This window comes from Otolemur garnettii, unplaced genomic scaffold (genome assembly GCF_000181295.1).
Source record: "Otolemur garnettii isolate 467f Iridium unplaced genomic scaffold, OtoGar3 scaffold00013, whole genome shotgun sequence".
Taxonomy (NCBI): Eukaryota; Metazoa; Chordata; class Mammalia; order Primates; family Galagidae; genus Otolemur; species Otolemur garnettii.
The window spans coordinates 6220141-6241580 of record NW_003852408.1 but is presented as its reverse complement, the minus strand read 5'-3'; the positions used below and the strand labels follow the sequence as shown (position 1 = coordinate 6241580).

The 21440-nt window shown below is 38.0% G+C and overlaps 1 protein-coding gene across 3 annotated transcripts in view; it reads left to right on the top strand.

Moving 5' to 3' along the window:
• RHBDD1 (rhomboid domain containing 1) overlaps positions 1-21440 on the top strand; it is a 139753-nt gene that overhangs the window by 63191 nt on the left and 55122 nt on the right. The gene's annotated exons all lie outside the window — the stretch shown is intronic.

The window sequence follows — 21440 nt, the reverse complement described above, 5'->3', positions numbered from 1 at the left end:
ATCTCTGGTTGGGTATATGCCTAGGTAGGACTGAGGTGAAAGATGGTACCTGCCTTCATGATCTCTGGTTGGGTATATGCCTAGGTAGGACTGAGCCTTTTCTTACCGAGAACTGTCGTATTTTCACAGAGGAGGTGGCATTTGAGTTGGACTTCGTATGAGATGTAGAAGGACAATCCAGGCAGGAGGCTGAGTATCAAGGTGTGCAGAGAAGTAAAGGACACGTTCAGCCCGGAGTGGGAAGAAGAGTGGGAAACTAGGCTGAGGCTGGGCCACCGAGTTCCTAGAATTAAATAGGCCAAGTGGAAAATGCATGCAGCCTACGGTGTAAATGCCAGTCGAGCTCTACGTGGGAGAGTAATGTGATCAGGGTTGTGTTTATGAATCGGGCAGCAGATTCTGCAAACAAGGACTGAACACCTATGGGGTAGCAAGCATGATGGTGGATGATGAGAATGAGTGAACTATGACAACACAGTTTCTGACTTTAGGGACCACAGTAAGCAGGAAGACAAGTTCGAAGACTTTATTGCTGTGGTCTGAGCAGAAATGCAGCCTAGATGTGAAGGTGGCCAGAGAAGTGGGGAGGAAGAAATTAATCAGTATAATATTTTTGGTGAAGAGTATCAATCAGAACTGCGATGTGCCAGTAAGCTTATCACTTTGTAACGAATTGTCCTGAAACTTGTAGACAGGTGTGTGGGGCAACTAGGCCAGGCTTAGCTGAACTTGGCTCCTGAGCTAAGGTGTCTACAGTGGTCCACTGGGGCTGGCTGCTCTTGGGGGTCTTGTTTACGTGTCTGACCAAATGTTGTCTGCTGGTGGTGATGAGGTCGCTCCTCCCAAAGCCTGGGCCAATTCACAAGGCTGTAACGTGAGGTTTCCAAGACAGTAATGCTTATGGTGGTGCAAGGTCAGCTCCACTGTATTCTGTTACCAAAGTAAGTAATAAGACCAGTTCAGATTCATGGGATGGGGAAATAAATTCCACCTCTTAGAGAAAGAACAGCAAAGTCACATTGCAATGGTTTTGGACAGAAGGAGAGGTGGAGTACTGAGGCATTTCTGTACTCACTGCATCACATGTGGTCAGGGGGCCACCAGCATTACAAACATTAGCTGTGGAATTACAAAATCTGGGGAAAGGGCCCCAGAGCCTGTGCTTTAACACGTTTTCATTTTTATTTCTGTGTGCACAGGATTGTAATTACTACAAGGCTGGACATGAAATGTTATGGGACAAGCAGGACAGGGCTGAACTTCTCAGCGTGGACTCAATACAGCCCATCTCTGGCCTCTGCTAGGCTGACTTCAAGTAAAATCCCAAGAGCCAAGGATTTTTTCCTTCATGATAGGAAGGATTTGGACTTATATTTTGAGGGGCAACATCCAGTTTTTACCTTCTTTTAAGAAAAAAAGGCACTTTAAAGTAGCAAGTCTTCAAAAATGATTAAAGGTTGATCAAAAGTTAGAGTGAATAATTAGATACTCTGAGTCAGAATATTTGAAGGTGGAATAAAGAGAATCTCCCACGTTAATGTAGTCAGAGAAAGGAAAGGCAAGAGGGCTAGCATACTTTTTGTCGTTTTATTTCTAAAGGTTTGCTGTCTGCCCCCATCAGCAGTTATACAAGGAGTTGGCAGAAGCACTTGTAACAGCAGTAGTAAGTAGCAGCAGTTAGGTGTCTTTCTCAGAAGAGAAAGAAAATAATGATTTCCTTCAATAATTGTGTCTGTGTCTCTCAGAGACATGAGCATAGAAGATGTGTTGATGAAAGCATCTTCTGATGAGCCTGAAGATTTGGGAGCAATTTTAGAGACCTGAATCTAGTTACAGGGGAAGGGTCTTACATTTGGTGGATCAGAGGAAGTTAGAGCAGAGTTTTGTAACTTTTTTCTTAATAAAGAATATGCTTATTATTAGGTTAATGTAAGTAGATACTGTTAATTTCCCTGCTTAAAAATAAATGGTATTTAAGGTTTTAGTAACAGGTTAAAAAAAAAACAAAACACATGCTCATGAGAGATTTCAGAAAGTAATCTGATAGCAGTATTAGTTTTGCATAAATTTAAATCTTATTCACTATAAAGAACTTCATGTCAAAATAACTGAGAACAGTATCCTAAATAGCAGTAAAAATAATTTAAATGTTTCTAGTACCTTTATCTTAAATAATCTTTTATGATTTTTCATCTTATCCTTAAAACATTTCAGTGAAGTTAACAAAAGAATTATTTTTATGGTAAAAAAAAAAGGGGGGGGTTTGAACCTCAGGGACTGCAAGACTTTTTTGGTAACAAGGATATTTCTGAGGTTATTTCGAAGCCAATGGTTTTGTTTCTACCTCTGCCTAACTAGTTGTTTAGGGTAGAAATATCTGACTTTATGAGAGTGGAGTTAATTTCTAAGGTTCTTTGTATATAAAACTGTCATAATTTGCGAGATCCATAATTTGTACTGAATTATTTTTTACCATCTCACCTTTTATTTTAACAAAGTCATCGATTTTTTTTCTCCCACAGTTGTATTTTCAGAATATAAAGTGCCCTTTTCTTTCCATTCACAGAAAATCACAAAGCCCCCAGTACTTGACATCTGTCACTCAGATGGCTAGTTGATAGGTCTGAAACGTAGCAGCTGTGCTTAGCATTCTGTGTTACAGTGAATACAAGTGTATCCAGTCTTTTTTATTTTATGGAACTGATAGCGTATATTGTTAGAAGATTGCATATTGAATAAATTGGGGTGGGAAAATTAAGTAGCTTGGAGAAAATTAAATAGCAGGTTAGATCCTAACCATATCATGTACTCAAATTCTAAACTAATTGAATGAAATATAAAAATAAATAAATGTCTATTTTAAAAAGAAAAGAAACCATAAAAAGATAGTGAACCTGTTAACTGTTGAGTTTTGGGTATAGGACTTTCCACACATAAAAACAATGGAAAATAGTTACTGAATAGAAGAGCAATAGGTTTTCTAACAAAAACCATGACAAAGAATTACTATTATTAACATGTAAAGAACTCACACAGTGCAATAGTTAACACTAACTTCTGTTAGGAAAATGGAAAATAATTTGAACATATCATTCAAATAAATACAAGTAGCCAATGTACAGTCTCAGCTGTGTTCCCTAGGCAGGTCTCAAACTCCTGGCCTCAAGGAGTCCTCCTGTCTTGGTCTCTCAAAGTGCTGGGATTACCAGTGTGAGCTGTGGTGCCTGCTGACACAAGCATTTCTATATGCTGGTGATGAGAATGCAAATTAGTATACCTTTTCTAGGAAACACTTTGGAAATGGATGAGTAAGAGGCTTAACCTTCAGTAATTCTTTGACTAGGAATCTAGCCCAAGGAAACTATAGAGAAATGATCCAAAATTTGTATACAAATTATTTACTTCAGAATTAAATGCAACAACATAAGCTTAAGTAGATTGAAGTTTGCACAACAGTGTGAGCAAGGGTCAAATCAGTCATGGTTGAGTTGTAAAAATGGGAAATAATGCATCTAGTAAGAATAACATTTTTGAAAAATTTGGTGCTGTGAAAATATGATTACAATATAATTATTGAATGAAAAAAATAAGGAACAAAATAGTGTGTACCATATGATCAGAACTTTATAAAATAGCCAAACTCAAACAAGTACTTTCCCATAGGAAAAAAAAAAAGTATAAAAAATAATAAAGTCCTTTTAAAGAATGTCTTCTTGGTATCTGGTACTTAATAAAGCAACTGCAAAGTCTAAGGAAAATAAAACTGAAATTAATACAAACAATTTGTAAAGCAGCTTCCTTTGCTGTTGTTGGTTATTGTCTAATGTACTATAGATCAGTTTTCTTTAAATTAGCTCCATATGCTGTTTAAAACCTTCACCGAAAATAAAATTCTGTGGTCAAACAAGTTTGGAAAACATTAATTTAATAAGTTGGTTTCTTAATTGCAGAACTAATTTGATCATCAGTAGTATAGCAGTGTCATTAGGGATCTTCAAGGGGGCATAGTTTTCAGTATTTCCCAACCTTGTTTGCATATAGAATGTAGAGTGTTTGGTGAGGGGAGGGAGGGAGGAAAGAGAGACACAGTTATTTTCGTTGAATCCTTTGAATGTAGGCTACAGACATCTTGTTACTTTGCCTCTAAATCCTTCAGTGTGTATCTCCCAAGAATCAAGGACATCATTGTCCGCAGTACCACTGTCACATCGAAGAAAATTAGTAGTAATTCCCTAATAACATCTAATATTTAATATTAAGACTAATATTTAGTGTATCTAGTTCAAATACACAAGTGCCCAATTTTCTCAAAGAATTTCTTACATAGCCAGTTTTTAAAGGTCCCAACGGTGCACTGGATTTTTATTTCCTACTAATAAAAAATTATGCTCTGTTTTTTTTAATGATTTTTTTTTTTTATTTGTAAGGCACCTATCTCATTGAATTATCGAAATCCCCCCATTTTGTCTGGTTATTTCTCATGGTGCCATTTAACTTGTTCTTCTATTCCCTGTGTTTCTGTACATTGGTGCTTGCATTTGAGGCCGTAATTAGATTCAGGTGAAACCTGTTTGACGAGACTGTCACAGAGGATGCTGTGTTCTTCATATTGCATCATAGCAGGAGACACACAGTGTCAGGCCCTCCTGCTGAGACTGTGGAGCCTGATCACTGGGTTCAGGTGGTGACTGACAAGTCTGTGGCCAAGGTGTACTTTGTCCCTTTGTGCTCTCTCCCATTCCATTTCAGGGGATATCATTCTATTATTGCGTGAATATCCTTGCTTCCCAAAAGCCTTTAAACTAATGGTGGTTGTAGTCTTTGGTAATCTTTGCAAGACTGTCCCTTATTTCATTGGCTTTCTTGTTATTTTAAGTTTCTTTGTAGTATAGTTTACTACTCGTGATGTTGTTCTGTGAGTTTTGACAAAAGCATAGACTTGTGTATCCATAACAACAACCTAGACAGAGCTCCAACACTTTCCCTCTGGCTCCCTCTTGGTAGCCAACTCCCCCCACCCCTCATCTTCCACAAGCGCTCATTTGTTCTCTGCAGCCGTAACTTTTCCGCATGTCATATAAATGGAATCATGCAAACAGTTCTTGGTGTCTGGCTGCTTTCACTCAGCAAAGTGTGTTCATGATTCGTCTCTACCTGTTAACTGTATTAATGATTGTTCACTTTTATAGTTGATGGCATTTTATTGTATGGATATACCACAGTTTGTTTCTTTTTTATAATCTTTTCACTAATTGAAGGACATTTAGATTGTTTCCAGGTTTGGTGTTTATTAATAAAACTGCTATACAAATTTACCTACAGGTGAAATTTTTGTGAACTTACGTTTTCATTTCACCTGAGTAAATGCCTAGGAGAGGGTTTGCTGGGGCATTCATGAGGTAAGTAGATGTTTAGTTATAAGGAACGGCCTACCTTGTTTACAAAGTGGCTGTGCCATTTTATGCCCCCGTCAATAGTGTGTGAGAGTTCCAGCGCCATAGATCCTTCTCAGCACTTGGTATTTTTAGCAGTTTTCATCTTAGCCCTTCTAACAGATGATTCATGCTGTCAGGCTGTATTTTTAATTTGCATTTTTCTAATGACTAATCATGTTTTTTTTTTTTCATGTGTTACCTGTAGATCTTCTTTAATGAACTGTTTGTTCCACTATTTTGCATGTTTTTATTGGGTTGTTTTCTTACTGAGTTTTGAGGATTTTTAATATATTCTGAATACAAGTCCTTTATCAGATATGTTATCAGATATGTGATTTGCAGGTACGTTTTCAAAGGTCATGGCCTTTCTGTTCATTCTCTTAATGTACCTTTTATGGCATAGAAGTTTTTAATTTTTATAAAGTAGAATTTATCTTTTTTTTTAATATATCAAGCTTGTTGTATCTAAGAATTTTTTTGCCTAACCTAAAACCATGAAGATTTTGTCCTACATCTTCTTCCAGGAGTCTCATAATTTTACAATTTACATTCAGATCTATAACTCATTTTGAGTTAGTTTTTGTATAAGATACGAGGTATGAGTCAAGGTTCATTTGTTGCCTATGGACTTTCAAATATTTCAGTCCTCTTTATGAGAAGACTGTCATTTCTGTATTGAGAAGTAACCGCTGACTCTGTTTACGTGAATCTATTTCTGGACTCTGTAGCGATGTGTGTGGAGACCTATACCTTCACCAAAACTATACTCTTTGATTTCTTTAGCTTTATAGTCAGTCTTGAAATAAGGTAGCATGAATCCTCCAACTTTTGCTCTTTTTCAGAATTGCTTCTGACATTCTAGTTCCTTTGCCTTTCCATATAAATTTTGGAAAAATCTTGGTGGTATCTACTAAAAATCCTGGTAGGATTTTGATTCTTTAGATCAGTTTGGTGACAATTGGCATCTTAACAGTAATGAGTTTTCCAACCCATGAATTCAGTATGTTTCTCCATTTATTTAGGTCTTCCATGATTTCTTTGAACAGTGGTTTTTTTTTTTTTTTTTTTTTTTAATTGAATGGTAACTATGTACATTAATGCACTTCTGGGGTACAGTGTGGGGTTTTCACATGCAATCTGAAATACTTCCATCAAACTGGTCAACATAGCCTTCATGTCATTTTGTCAGTTATTGCTTTAAAACGTTCACATTCTACTCTTAGAAAGATTCACTTGTACCCCTATAAGGTAAACCTCAGAAGTAATCCCTCCAAACCCCCTCCCTCCACCCATTTCCCCCTCCCTTCTCCCTCCCCCCTCCCTGAACAGTGTTTTAGAGTTTTGAATATACAGATATATACCTGTATCCTCCTATATTTTCTTAGATTTATGTTTTTGGAGGGGAAGGTATGCTGTTGTAAACAACACTTTAAAAAGATTTCTCTGTCTGTTGAGGTGGTTATATACTCCTTCTTTAGTTTATTAACATGCTAAATTACTTGGAGTTTAAAGTTGAAGCAGGTTTGCATTCCCAGGATAAATCCCACCTGGATGTGATGTATTTCAGTTCATTCTGGTAAAAATTCCGTGGATACCTGAAAAAAATGTGTGTGCTGCTGTCGTTGGGTGGGGTCTTCCATGCATGTTAGTTGATTAGATGATTCGATGAGCTTAGCTTAGTTTGTTTCAGGCCTTCGTAATCCCTACTGATTATCTGTCTGCTGTGTTGTTGAATACCATGTTCTGAATTACGCAGAATTATGGTAAGATTGACTGCATAGGGTTGCCATGGCTATCCTGGATCTACCAGAGCCTTCTGATTCCCCTGCCTTTACCTTGGTCTCAGAATAGGGGCTGATATGCCAAGGGATGTTCTCAGTGTGTGCTTGAGCTCCAGTTTCAGGTCCTCCTTTTGTGTGGTGACTCAGGTTTTCCTTCCTGTCTGTTGCCCCTCTCCCGGTGGTATACTGCAGTGACTTGTTCCTCTAAGCGCTTTAGTCAGTGGTGGGAGGCAAGTGGGTGTGTTCTGATTAAGCCTCACTGTTGGTCAGTCACACTGGCCCAGGGTTTGGTGGTGTGGCTTTCTCAATGTTTCTGCCCCTCCCCTAGATTTAGTTTTGTGTGTGTGTGTGTGTGTTTTCCTTCTTTAAGCTGTAATAGGTTTTTGCCAGTTCCCTAAGGGGAACAGTTGTCTTTACCCTTCTTCCAAGCATTTAAGGCTTCTTTCTGTTCCATCGGGACAGAAGGGAGAAGGAGCTAGGCAGCCTTTCATGCCTTTTGCAGAGTCTGCTGTTCTTTCCCCCAGGCTGTACCATTATAACCAAGGATGCTTTGGACTCTGACCAGTCTCTTTTGTGAGACCAGGTTCTGAGAAGAGCCTGAAAGTGGTGTGAATTCCTTGATATCACAGTTCCCAGGGGTCGTGGGTCCTCTTGCTAGCTCACACTCAGCCGTCACCATCTGTTCACAATTTTGGCCAGATGCCTTTTGGTGGTATCTTGGCAGAACCTGTCCTACATAAACAAGTGTCCATGCATTGTTTTAGACCTGTGTTTCTGTAATTGGTTGCCCTCTTACCTGAGCTTTTTGCTGAGCTTAAGGAAAGTTATCAGTCTTCAGATTGTCCAGCACTCAGGATGGTAGTGATGACTATCTTTTCAGATTTTCACATCCCAATTGGAAACTGGGAGTGTTGCTTAGTCTTCTTTGTTGAATCTGTCATTCCTTGATTTACCAGGCTTCTTTTCTTTTCAAATAAAGATCTTTTGCTTACAAAATGGGTAGAAACTATATTTTCTTCTAAAAAGCTTTAATAAATACTTAATTCTTCTTGGATTCCCAGTGTTTATGGTAAGTGGTTAGTGTAATAGTTACTAAGAATACTGAGTTTTGAAAAGGCTAACAGAAATTTATTTGGTAAAAAGAATGCCAGCCAAGCACCAGTTATATGCGTGCATGACATAACAACATTTGGCCAAAAATGGACTATACATAAAAGTATAAAACTGTACTTTTACTGTACCTTGTCTATGTTTATATATACAAATACTTACATTGTGTTACAGTTGCCTGCAGTGTTCAGTACAGAAAGATGATGTGCAGGTTTATACCCTTGGATCAACCGGCTATACCATGTAGCCAAGGTGTGTAGTAGGCTGTAGCTATACCATCTAGATTTGTGAAGTCATCTATGATATTTGAACAATAATAAAATCACCTGATGACATTTCTCAGGCTGTATCCCTGATGTTAAGTGACACACGATGTACTTTAGTTAAATCTATTATAATGGTAAATTAAAGAATCAAGATAGCAACTTTCTAACCTCAGAATTGCTATATATTTTTTAATGGTACCTAACCATAACAAAAAGTGCTAAAGGCCCTGCCATGAATAATAACACCTAAGTAGCCCTTGTAGAAGAAATATTGAAATCGCTATTATTCAAGGGGGTTACACGTTTACTACTATTAACAGAAATCTTGTCTTGTTCTGTTGGCAGTCTCAGCTTTTATAAACAAGTCTAAGAGGCAGCTGATACCACAATAATAGAAAATTCTGGAAAAAAGCCATCTTTTTCTTTGAGTCAAAAGGCAGATGCCATCTAGAAACATTAGCTCATTGCATTTTTTCTCTTCCTCCTCCCCCACCTCCCTCCATGTATAATTTGTGCTTTTTCTTTTTTTTTTTAATAGTCTGCCACCAAGTTCAGCTGGCACTGGTTACAAAGCTGTGTCCTTTTCAATTTCTGTCTGCCAGCCTGGAGCACGTGTACTGGTTCAAGCTGGAAATTCTTACTGACATGTGGAGTAACTTGTGCTTCTTTTCTTAGACTCCTCTGAAAGGCAAATGGCCACAATCACACTTTGGCTGTCTTGTGAAAATCAGGCAGAATTGTTATCCCCCACCCTGCACTGTACAGTTGGGTTTGCTGGTTAGCCATATGTGAAACCATAGCAGAATATTCTGCAAAGGTCTTGACTTGAGAACAAAACTGATTACTGCTTTGTCTCATAGACTTAAGATGTAAAATTACCAGGGAAGCCAATATTGGGAAAAAAATTTAAGTTTCAAATTAATATCTAGTGGTTTTGTTGTTAGTAGAGCATTTGATGATATCTTCAAATTGTGTTTATAAGCATCATTTATTTATAGGTACCAACTGAGATATATTTTAAGTAGGAATAAAAGAGAATCAGTTTTAAGCTGAACATTTTTGTTTTTACTAAAGCAATATCAAGGTATATAAAAGCAGAATTTGTCTTATTATTTTATGGAAATTTTTGAGAAAATGGAATAATTGTGTTCATGTTCTTTTAATCTTAAAAGAAAAGCATGGGAACGTCAGTGGCCTGAGTGGCTGTCTTGACATAACCATTAACTATCTTTACTTGAAGTGTGAGTCACTGAATCTGATCACATCTCGGTTTTATTTTTTTTTTTTATAGTGAAGGCGTTGAACTGGGTACTCTTCAAAGTCTCCTCCAGTTCTGTTATCCCAGGGTAATGGCCTGAGTGGCTGGGAAGGATATAGCTATAAAGAAATAAAAATATCTGAAACTGTCAGGAACATCGGTGTTTGACACATAGGTTTCAGGGCTCACAGATGAGAGATCTCTGGAAGATAAATTCACGCAATATGCAAGGTATATCTAAATTGATAAATACATGTATTAGATAAATACATGTATCTTATTCACTTGCATGATTATATGAACTTTCCTTGGCCCCATGCAAGCATAATGCAGTTGGCAATTTTTTTAATATGCAAATTTTCACTGCCGCCTTGCTTGGCTTAGCAGGCGCGTTACAGCTGGGACAGAGATATATAGCTAATTCTGTGTGACCACTTAACTTTTTTCTTTTTTAATTAATTTGGTGTATTTTCCCCTAGGAAAACTTTCTACGTAATAAAAAAGTGCCATCTGCCAGATTTTCTAAAAGTAGTTTCAGTGCGAAACAGAAACAGTGCTGGCTTTGGATTATTACTTCTTACTTGCTACTTAGTATGTTGAAGGTATTCATTTCCGTGAGTAAAGTTCGATATTTGAGGTTCTGTCTAGATGTGAAATTGTACACATAAAGAATTGAAAGTACAGACTTTTCTCAAATCTGTGAAACAGTATGTAAATATCTCTGCCAGGAAGAGAGTTAATAAAGTGAGTTGACCAGAGTTTGTTTAGGTCTCTGTTGGGAAGTAACAGGGTTTTGTTAAGTTTCATATTTCAAAATATTGACTCTGGTGTACTTATTGCTTTAAAAACAGAGAGAGAGGAGATAAAGGAAATTTAAATGGTTGAGAAATTGATAATTACATTAATTGATAGTTACGTATGATTAATTTATAATCTTTCCTCACCTCTTCTACCTATCCCCATGAGAATAAAACTATAAACAAAACTCCAATGAATTTATTCTAGCCCTTTATCCTCCCCCCACCCTCTGCACACAGAGGCTACATTTTGGGCTACTAAATTTTAATGGTTTCAGAACTCTTGGCCTGCGTTGTTCATGATGTTGTTCAGCATCATTGTTCATTCTGTTATTCACGGATTGTTAAGCTTTGTAGGCTGTAGAAATGAGTGAATCTTGTTCTTCACTATCAAAGTAAAAATGCTCTCCCCTCTGCCAAATGGCAAGAGATTGTAGGGACTTTGTTCAGTTGAACTAACTGATAGATTGGATTACGACAGAGATATAGTAACTTTTGATTTCAAGTGAGCTCATCAATTACCAGTCCATGATTTTCTCTACTTCAGCAACCATGATTCCTTAAGTTATGTAAGAATTAATAGAAAATAAAGTTTACTAATATAATGATTTGGATACCCAAGTTATTTATTCAATTTTTAATCTCAGAATTTATTGATGTATATATTCAGTGTTTTGTAAGATCAAATCTAACTGAAGAAACTATTACTATACACCTGATTCAGAAACTCTTGTCAGTTCTATAATTTGGAAAAGAGATATCACATAGTACTTTAAAATTGCAATGGATCTTGCATTCTTATTGACCAGAAAGTTAACTATGTGAAAAAGTTTTTGTACTATTTATTTGTACTAAAAAATGTACCCTTTTTTGAACTGAGGGCACCAGACTTTGTTTTATAAGCTCAGTAGTTGATATTTTCAATGAATAAAATTCCATTCTATTCTCTTTTAATTTGAGCTTTTCTAATTCTTTCCTAGGCATTTTAAGTACAGATCAAAAGGATGTATAACATTTTTCAAAACTGTGACTTAATGTTTTATTTTGAACTATAACTTATCTCTTTAGTTCTTAAAGACCCCCATTGTTAAAAGTATTAAACATATCACTGCCGTTTTAGTCTTGGGGAAGGATACATTACTGTGATCTTTTGCTTAATTTATTTGTAAACGTTTATCATAACATCCCTGTGTACCTCATAATTATATATAATTACAGTTTGTCAAAAAAATTTTATTAAAATATTTAAATTATTCCTGATGATGATGAACAGACAGGCAACACCATTTTCTAATAGAAACATATATTATAATATGCTAGCATCATGCCTGACGTACTTATTGTAAATGATTTAGGTAATGAGGGAACAAATCTTGAGACATCAAGAGGCTTAATACTCCATCACAGTCAATGTGTTTGTTAGCTGTGGCCTGGATCACTGTGGACAATGTCCTGTGCTGTCCTGCAGGTGTCAAGTAGGTTGGGCTACTCCCTCCACACTGGGCTGTGAAAAGCCTGGGAGTCCACTCTTTGGAAAGTGCTATATTGGACTCAGATTTTCCAAGGCTCATCTGAGCACCTAGAGCTGAACCCCTGAGTGAACTTCACCTCAGCCTTCTGGCCTCAACTATAAAGGGACTCAGTCTTTACTTGGCTGGCAGGGGCAAGTCCAGCTGGTTTTCAGACGTATGGGAGACAAATGATGGGGTGTAAGAAGCAATTCTGGAGTGTGTTACATGTGTGCTATGGTTATTGTTAGGTTCAGCTTCTTTTCACTCTTCCCTCCCCGCTAAGGGAATAGCTTTTTTGGAAGTCCCACCTGAATTCCATATGTCCCCAAGGTAGACCATGCTGAGAACCTGAGACAAATGATGGGTACTTACGCTCATCTAAAATGGATTTTTTTAAAAAATTTTTTTGAAGGGGGAGTATTTTATTTTATTTCCTTGCTTATTTCTTTTTTAATTTTTATTTCTTTGCTTTTTGTTGTTGACACAGAGTCCCACACTATGCCCCTGAGCAGAGTGCACTGTTGTCATAGTTCACTGCAACCTCAGACTTGGGCTGTGGGCGTCCTGCTGCCTCAGCCTCTGAAAGCCGCTGGGATTACAGGCACTCACCATGGCACCCCGCTGGGTTTTTCCCTTTTTTTCATGAGTCAGGGTCTCACTCTCACTCAGGTGAGTCTAGAACTGCTGAGCTCAAGCAATTCTCCCTCCTCAGCCTTCCACAGTGCTGGGATTACAGGCGTGAGCCACTGTGCCTAGCTAAAATAGATTTTTAAAATTTGGGCAGCATTTTTTGTTCTGATTATGAAAAGAATAAATACTCACTGTAGAAAATAGGAATAACCCCCCCCCCAAAAAAAGTAATCTATAATCCTACCACACTAAGAAGAAACCACAGGAAAGGTTTTGAAGAGATTCTTATTGAGTCAATGAGCATTCAGCAGTGGTTACTGTGCTGGGAAGGTTCCCATATTTACACAGAACCCTATAAAATAAGCATTTTTAATTATTTTCATTATTTTAGATTGTGAAACACAGACATAGAAATTAAATGACTTTCCCAGAGTCACATTCTAAATGTTAGATATCAGACAAAAAGGCTGTATGTCTCTATTTCAAGTTGGGACACTTTTTACCTTATACTATATAGCCTCTTCAGACAAAGCTTATCTAGGCTGCTGTTGAATTGTCCACTAATGCAGAGATTACTGTGATTTTCTTATAAATCTGTAGTCTACCATAGTTAGCCCACATAACTGAGCTGGAGGATGTTTACATTCTTGGAGCTGGATTGGCTGTTGTGATCGTCTTGAATTCAGAAAACAAACTCTGAAGTCTGTGTGTTCATTATTGATATATCTTTATTTACTAAATCAAAAAGGACTATACTTATAGAGATTTACACTGTTATACTTATAGAGATAACAATGAAATGTCTCTTCACATAGTTCTGGTTTATTTGGTTTGTTTGGTTTATTGATTTGGGATTTTTTTTCAAGCAAAAATTCCTGACAGGACTTTAAAAATTGTGAAACAAATCATTCCTAGTGGGAAAGAACACCCTCCTGACACAGTAAATCATTTATATTGGGAAAGAGATGCCTGCTTGCCTCTTAGGGACCTCCTAGGACATTCACCCAGGAAAATACTCATTCAGTCGTAAGTGCTCTGCTGGGCTGTCATTTGTTTATAACAAAAACTAGAGCATGTGAGAGTTTGAAAGTACCGTGTTTAATATAGATATGTCAGAGACATTGAAATTAAGTATATTTGTACTGTTAATGTAAATAGGACCCAGTAGTTTTTCTTTTAGTAAATAACAAAAAAGAGTAAATGTGCTTGCATCAAGTGTGCCTTAAAATGTGAGAATTTTGTTTTTGCGCACACTGTAGGTCTTGCTGATGGGAGTCATTCATGTGAGAATTCTCACTGTCGTCTCACTGTCTGCTTTACATCTTCTAAGCTCCCTGATGGTCGCACGCTTTCTCTCATGCACTTTACTGTCTTGTATTGTCAGTGAGAAAAACCAAGAGTCATATGCTGGTTTCCATTTATTGTAGAATCACAAATAACTTTCACAGTGGTCTAGTTTCATCACGTGGGAGTTCTCTAGGGATTCAAAACTATTTATAATTCTGTTTTGTTTAGTTATGGAGAGCCAGATGTGAGACTCATGCATAATATGTATCTATATTCACAAGTCTCGATTAGAGGACCACAGATCCTTTTTTGTCACATCTGTGTTATTTCTTTTGTTGTAATACCTGACCCACACTGTGCCATTATTAAGATGACCATAAATATTAAGCTGATTAAATTTACACTGTAACCATTTGCTTTTGGAAAAATCACAAATAACCTAATCGTGCAAGGATAGGAGACAGTTTAAATAAATCATGATATAGAATAATACTGAGCCACTAAAAAGACTGAGAAGCATGTTTTTGTGTTAGAGGCATGATACAAACATCATTCTTAGTAGAGACTCATTTGTTTATTTAACACTTAGTAAATGTGCTAAAGAAGCCGGATTATTTAACAAGATGCCAATTTACCTAATTTTCTGTTTTCTTATTTTGGCTTGATTCTATTTTCTAAAATTTCTGCAAAATTGTGTAGAACCTTTATAAAGAAAAAATTGTTTAAATAAGCTTTTCTGCATTGCCAACAATGTTAAATATTAGCTTTGCCCTACTCTGATAGTTGTCTCCACAATCCCAGCCCATTTAAAGCATGGAGTTGTGCCATAAGACCATACGTAAAGCCGGGCATCATCCATTGATTTGTAGCCTCAGGATCCTTACTGAGCAGAGCACAGACCATTGAATTAGGACGTCCCCAGTTCCTGTCTTCTCTTTCCCCTTTCATCTCTACTCTAAACCTTCCAAGCTAAGGATGCGCCTTCACCTGGGTATGGACATCTTTAGCAGTTTAGGGCCATAGTAGCTAGCTGTCTCTGGCTACTACCGTGAGTTCCTTCTTTCCTTTCCTTTTGTTTTAATATTATTTATTTTTCTAAAATTTATTTTTATTAGTAAAATGCCCAATAGATGTTAAGTGTGCAGCTTAATGACATTTAACATATGTACGCAGCCCTGTAACCACCACCCTAATGAGGATAAACACTTTTCCGATTTCCGTCACTGGCGATTAATTTTACTTGTTAAAGTGCTCAACATCTTTGTTCATCGAAGAAATGCAAAGTTTAAACCATGATAGTTACTGCTAGAATAGCTAAAGAATAGCTAAAACTAAGAAGACTGGTTAATGCCGAGTGCTGATGAGGGTGTGAAGAAACTAGAACTCTCATTCACTGCTGGTGGGGGTGCGAAAGGGTACGGCTGGCTTGGAAAGCTGCCGGATTTGTTGTTGCCGTTGTTTGTTTACTTGTTTTTGAGAGGTAGGATCTATTGCCCAGGCTGGCCTGATCATAGCTCGCAGCAACCTCAAGCTCCTGAGCTCAAAGCGTGTTCCCACCTCAGCTCCCCAGTAGGCAGGACCTCAGGTATGTGAGCACACTCGGATGATATGTCATATTTTTTGTTGAGATGTGGTCTCACTATATTCCCCAGAAGGGTCAAATTTCTGACCTCAACTCATTCTCCCACCACAGCCTCCCAAACTGCTAGGATTACAGGTGTAAGCCACCATTCTTGGCCATGGCAGTTTCAAATGAGTTAAATGATGCCTATGTTATAATTTAGCTCTCACTCCTAGATCTTCATCTAAGAGATACGGAAACATAAATTCACATATACAATATTCACAGCAGCTTTTGTCATGATAGGCAAAAACTGGAAAAACATAATTTCTTTTTCATGAGGGCTCCAGAACACACTGAATTCTGTCTTAGTTTAAGGCAGCAGGCAATACACACAATTTAAGGCTTTATAAGTTTCACTGAATGCAGGCCTTTCCTATCCGTTCTGACTAATCTCAGTGAAAGGTTGTGTGGGGTGGTTAAAACTGAGAGGTTTGGCTTCGCAAGGGAAGGGGGAGTCTGGCGTGCTTTCTGTGGAAGAGCGTGTCTATATTGCAAAACACAGGCTTGTGTTTTTGGGAAACAGTATGCACTGACTACCAATCATTGCATTCAGGAGTTTTTACAAATCAAACAACCCAAAGCCCAGGAGTTTTTAATTTTTGGCTCAGTGAGTCTAAAAGGAAACCATTTGCTTTTGGCTAGTATGAAAGCTGAAATAAAATATAGCTAGCCCATGGACATTACAGGAGATAAAGTGTTTAATAAGTGTCTTCTAGAAGAAGTGGCGTCCGTATGAACACCTGGTGTCTTCATTATGTCTCTAAATGCGCTCCATCTCTGGGGATTAGCCGGCCGCGTCTTTTGGCACACCGTGCTGTGACAAAGATAAATTTTAAACCTTAACTAATTTACTATTGTAGAGGATGCTTTTGGGTGAGGAGGGAAATAAGCCTCTGGCTTCAATAATGCAGGCCCAGAGAGGCCCATGTGAGCCTAACTTTGAGACTATAACATTTTGTCAGGTTATGACAAATTTCCTATCCCGTGGTAGTCCTAATTATTTGCTAATTGTTATTTTAATGTTTTTATATATCACAGACACACAGAGACAGATGTTCTTGGTACACAGATGTAGCTATTAAAGGAACTCTGGAGTTGTTCGTGTATTTTGAGGAGGGATCTGAGTGGCCATAAGGAAGGCGTGTGTTGATGACTGTTTCCGTTGTGATTCTGCTCAGTATGGCCCTGCCTGTGGCAGGGACGGGGGCGGGTGGAAGTGACAGCTTTCCTCTAAATGCCTCTGACATCCGTTATCATTTTGGCAGATACTGTGTAACCAAGAATGGTTTCCATAAGCAACGGCTTTGAAAAAACTTGTGGCCCTAGAAAATAATACTTAATCGGCAGTGTGGTTAGTCTTATTAGCATCAGGAGAGGATAACTCACCACCAAATTCTTCTGTGTCATAGACTGGATTTTTGAAAACCAAAATTAAAACGTCTGCAGCTTTTTACCTGTATGAACCTACAGCTTTATCTCCCTAAAGAAGCAGCACTTGTGCCGTTCACTGTGCACTTTGTATCTTTTAGACCCTGACGTGAGACAAGGGGGGACATCGTCAGAGTTAATGAGCAATTAGGACATTCTTCCCTGTCAGTCGCCTGGCAGAATAATGAGACCAAATGAGCCCTGTTCTTAAAAATGCCAAGACGTGTATTTTCTAAAAAGCATGTCTTTCTCTGCTATTTGTAATTACATGAATAGGCAAACAACTACTTAACAATGGAGAAATAAAATAAAAATTACCCCTACCACAAACAGAAGAGAGAGATATGTAAATGGGGTATTGTTTACTCTACATGCAGAATTCATGACTTTTCCTCCTAACTGGCCATGGAGACATCATAACATCTGCTGTCACCTTATGTGTCTTAAGGATTGACAGACAAAACACTTAGGTAGTGAACAGCATTTCTTGTGTGAATGAATGGATAAAGTCTCAGTTTGGGGAAATCTGGGAATTGATCCTAAATTTGAATTAGTTCTAGATCTTGGTCCTTCCATGAATTTTGGTTGCATCTTGAGTATGATGCTAGTGAGGGGTTTGAACAGAGGAAGGAGAGGAGCAGAGAAGATAGATAAAGCTCTGGAGGTGGGGAGATGATCTGGTGGAGGACTAGGTTGGCTGCAGCTGTAGTATGTTTTTCACAGTGTGGGTGGCAGGGTAGGATGACAAGTAATCAGGGCAGAGAGCTAGGTGGGACTCAGGACATGAAGGGCCTAGTATGCTGTGTTTAAGGGTTTTATACTTGATCCTGAGGACATGGAAGCATTGAGAGATTTAAGTCGGGGGCAACAGAATCAAATCAGGGTTTTAAGATCACTTGCTAGGTGTAGGGGAAAGAGGGGTGGATTTAAGTGAGCCACAGCACCGCGGACACCATCACGCGTGACCTATGTGTGGTTGTATGTACATGTGTACTTATGACTGGGAGGCTGATCAAGATCCTGGGTAGTTAAAAGGGTATAAGGCTGAGATGGGAGCCCAGGCAGCTTAGTTTCACGGTCTGTTTATTTAATTATCACATTATTTTACCTTCCGCATTGAATAGGTTGTGAATAATAGTTATATTTCCATTAATGAATTAATTCATAGTTGTATTAGTTTGCTAAGGCTGCTATAACAAAATACCACAGAGTGCATATTTGAAATATAGGCCTCATGCCTGCAATCCTAGCACTGTGGGAGGCCAAAGTGGGTGGATCACCTGAGCTTAGGAGTTCAAGACCAGCCTGAGCAAGAGCAAGTCTCTGTCTCTACTAAAAATAGAAAAACTAGCTGGATGTCATAGCTGGTGCCTGTAGTCCCAACTACTCAGGAAGCTAAAGCAAGAGAATCACATGAGCCCAGGAGTTTGAGGTTATTGTGAGCTGTGATACCACAGCAGTTTACCCAGGGTGACAGAGTGATACTCTTTCTCAAAAGAAAAAAAGAAATACCCAGCAACAGAAATATATTTTCTCACAGTTCCACAGGGAGAAAGTTCAAGGTCAAGGTCCTGTGTGTTTAGTTTCTCCTGAAGCCTCTGTCCTTGACTTGCAGGTGGCTTCCCTTTGCCCGTGCTCTGTGTGTGTGTGTGTGTCCCTGCTGTGTCCTTGTGCCTGAATCTCTTCCTCTTACACGGACACCAGTCAGATTGGATGAGGGCCCACTCTAACAGCCTCATTTTATAAAATACTAATCATTTTAATTGATAAATAAAAATTGTATATATTTACCATGTATAACATGTTTTGAGATATGTACACATTGTGAAATGGCTCAGGTAAGGTAATTACCATATGTGTCACCTGACATACTTTTTTTTTTATTTCTTATAGCATAACTGTGTACATTAATGCAATCATGGGGTACAGTGTGCTGTTTTCATATACATTTTGAAATACTCTCATCAAACTGGTTAACATAACCTTCATGTCATTTTCTTAGTTATTGAGTTAAGACATTCATACTCTGCTTTTAGAAAGATTCACTTGTACCCTTGTAAGATAAACCATAGAGGTGACCCCACCAATCACCCTCCCTCCCCCCCACTCCCCTCTCACCTCCCCTCTCCCACCCCCTTCCCATATTCTAAGGCCATAATTAGGTTATGACATTCCTATGAAAGCTATGAATTAGTTTCAAAATAGATATATCCAGAGGACCAAAAATCGAATTACAACAAAGATATTTGTATCAGAATGTTCATTGCAGCCCAATTCATAATTGCTAGGTCATGGAAGAAGCCCAAATGCCCATCAACCCACGAATGCATCAATAAATTGTGGTATATGTACACCATGGAATACTATGCAGCTCTAAAGAAAGATGGAGACTTTACCTCCTTCATGTTTATATGGATGGAATTAGAAAATAGTCTTCTTAGCAAAGTATCTCAAGAATGGACATACTTACTTTTTTGTGGTGAGAACACTTAAAATCTACTCTTAGAGCAGGTGTCCTCAAACTGCCCACGGCCACATGCAACCCACCTAGGACATTTATCTGACCTGCCAGGTGTTTGCCACCGCTGCCTGTCCTGCTTAGCAGCCAACTCATCCCAGGGCCCACAGTCCGGCCCTCCAACGGTCTGAGGGACAGTGAACTGGCCCCCTGTTTAAAAACTTTGAGGACCCCTGTCTTAGAGCTTTGGAAGAATATGATAATACTGTTATTAGCTATAGTCTCATGTGACAGTAGTTCTCTTAAACTTTCCTCCCATCTAATTGGGATTTTGTATCCTTTGACCAAGACCTCCCTAACCTCCAACCTGTTTGCACCTTCCTACTTTCTGTTTCTATGTGTTTAACTTTTTTTGGGATTCTACATAGAACTGAGATCATGTGGTATTTCTCTTTCTCTGCCTGACTTATTAATGTATGTCCTTCAGGTTCATCTGTGTTGTTGCAAATGATAGGATTTCCTTTTTTCAGGAATAATATTCCATCCTATCTGTGTGCCTTTTCTTTATCCATTCATCTGATGATAGACTCTTAGGTGGGTCCCGTCTCTTGGCTGTTGTGAATGATGCCCTTATACTGGAACGTGCGAGTGCAGGCATCTCTTCAGCACACTGAGCTGTTTCCTTAGAGAAACCTCCATCCCACCCTCTAATGACTGTCCTAATTTACATTCCCACCAGCAGTGTGCAGTGGTTTCTTTCTCCACATCCTCTCCAACACATACCTTTCATCTTTGTGATAATAGCTATTCTAACCGGTGTGAGGGGGTATGTCATTTTTCTTTTAGTTCGCATTTCCCTGATGCTGAGCATGTTTTATATAATGTTGACCATTTGTGTGTCTTCTTGTGAGAGATAATCTATTCAAGTTCCTTTGCCCGTTTTTTTAGATTGCATTGTTTTCTTGCTATTAAAAGAGTTGAGTTCCTTGTATATTTTAGATATTAACCCTTATCAGATGTAGATTGCTTCCTTTGCCTTGTAGAAGCTTTGCAGTTTGATGTAATCTCATTTGACTATTTTTGGGTTTGTTGCCTTTGGTTTCTGGGGTCATATAAAGTCATTGCCCACACCAGTATCATGGATTCTTTACCCTCTGTTATCTTCCAGTAGTTTTACACGTTCAAGTCTTCCTGTTTCAGTTTTTAATGCATGTTGAGTTGATTTTTGTATATGGCATGAGATAAGGATGTAATACAGGGTGGACATAAAGTTCATGTGCAATTTTAAAAAGTTTAACGTAGTAAATTACTTGCAAACTTAATGGAAACCCTGTGTTTATAATTCTTCTGCACGTGGGTATTCTAACAGCTTTATTTTAACCAAATCAAATCTTTAAAAAGACCCTATCTCCATATTCTAAGGTACTGGGAGTTAGGGCTTCCCTTTATGAATTTGGAAGGTATACATTTCACCTCATAACAATATCATAATACTACTAATAATACTGTTACTATATTCTCTATGCTATTGACTCTTTAATAATTTAGTTAACTTACATTTTTAGTACTCATACTCATATTTCTATTGGAACAAAATTAGGAAATTTAGTGAATAGAGCTTTTTGCAAAAACTTGCAAATTAAAAATTAATTTTTTCAAGCAATTGCTATTAATATCTTCTTGGTCAACTTTAAGCTTCTAATGGGAATTTCTACTGTAGATTTCAGGGTTTTCAGTGGATACCTGGGAAAGGCTAGCAAATGTGAACTCCCAAAATGTTTTCCATTTCACTAGTAACACTAAGCTGGTTATAGACATGATCAGTGAATGTAGCAGCCCGTATAGCCTATGGCTA